Genomic DNA, 1,205 nt, shown 5'->3' on the forward strand with positions numbered 1-1,205 from the left:
TGCCATCCTATGATTCTTTTCCCACAAAATATTTGTTCTATATGGAACAGCCATTAATTCCATCGTGTTAGGTGCTACCTGTTACATCTCCCTGTGAGAAGCGTTGTGCTTTCTTTAGCAGCTTTGGCCAGAGGGAAAGTACTTTCCCTTAGTAAATAATACAACTGTTTTGCAAGAGGTAATTGCAGAACTGTAGGCATGAAAAACAAGCAAGGATTTAACCAGGATTAGGTGAAGGTATACTTACCTGGCAGGGGAGACACCATAATCAGGCAGGTGGTTTTTCCAAGGTGAGGCTCATCCGTTGCACTCCGGCTGTGCTGACATCTGCTACTTCCCCAAATGCAGGAAACTCAACTGCATAATCTGTGGCAGTGGGTGACTGCGTTCAGCAGGGTTGGGCTCAGTTAGTACTTGAATGTGAGACGACCTGGGAATCCCGGGTTCTGGGGTGTGTGGGTTAGTATGGGTAAGTATCTAGGCCATTGAGCCCCTCCAGTGCTTTGGAACTTCACCACTGAACAAGTGCAAAATCCGGAAAAATTAGTAAAACACTTAAATGAGCTGTGTTGCCATCCTGGTCATACCAGAGAGGGACAAATCATGGCAACATGCTAGGGCTTGGCCTACTCCTACAGAGCGCTGTTCAACACTATCCAGTACCTTCAAAGGGAAATAGATGTCTCTGGATCTGTTGGCAAAGCAACAGACAATGCAGCTACTCTAACTCCAAATCCAGCAGCTACACCAACCCCAGTGACAAGTATAGCAGCCACTCAAACCCTGACCACAACAGACAGCGCAGCTACTCCGACTCCAAGCACAGCAATTACACCAACCCCAACTACAAGTACAGCAGCTACTCAAACCCTGATCACAAACGACAACGCAGATGCTGGTGCTACTCAACCCCCAAACACTGCAGCTTCACCAACTAAAAAGTAATAAAGGAAGCGGGGTTGTTAGACCAAGAAGAGGAAAACCACTTTGGTGATGGACAAGGCTGTAAAATTAATTTTTTTTTTCCTCAGATTTTGGGTCATAACTGTTTTGAACATTTTCGACCCATATAGGAATAAAGTATTGATACTGAATTAAACTAGTATTTCATAGTATAAAGAGACTTAGCCATGGACATCTACAAGGATTCTCAATATATGGAAGGCATGCAACAAGAGAACCAGATGTCTTCTCTCAAACCAATG

At 44.4% G+C, this 1,205-nt stretch overlaps 1 non-coding gene across 1 annotated transcript; it reads left to right on the forward strand.

The window, feature by feature from the left end:
• The first annotated feature begins 239 nt into the window (after positions 1-239).
• On the forward strand, positions 240-407 carry LOC133269148 (U1 spliceosomal RNA). Its single transcript, XR_009743334.1, has one exon. It is a non-coding gene; the product is annotated as a U1 spliceosomal RNA (small nuclear RNA).
• The last annotated feature ends 798 nt before the right edge of the window (positions 408-1,205 follow it).

The sequence above is a fragment of the Pezoporus flaviventris genome, unplaced genomic scaffold (assembly GCF_033815535.1).
Source record: "Pezoporus flaviventris isolate CSIRO_AGI_PZ_B2104156 unplaced genomic scaffold, CSIRO_AGI_Pfla_v1 ptg000014l, whole genome shotgun sequence".
Taxonomy (NCBI): domain Eukaryota; kingdom Metazoa; phylum Chordata; class Aves; order Psittaciformes; family Psittacidae; genus Pezoporus; species Pezoporus flaviventris.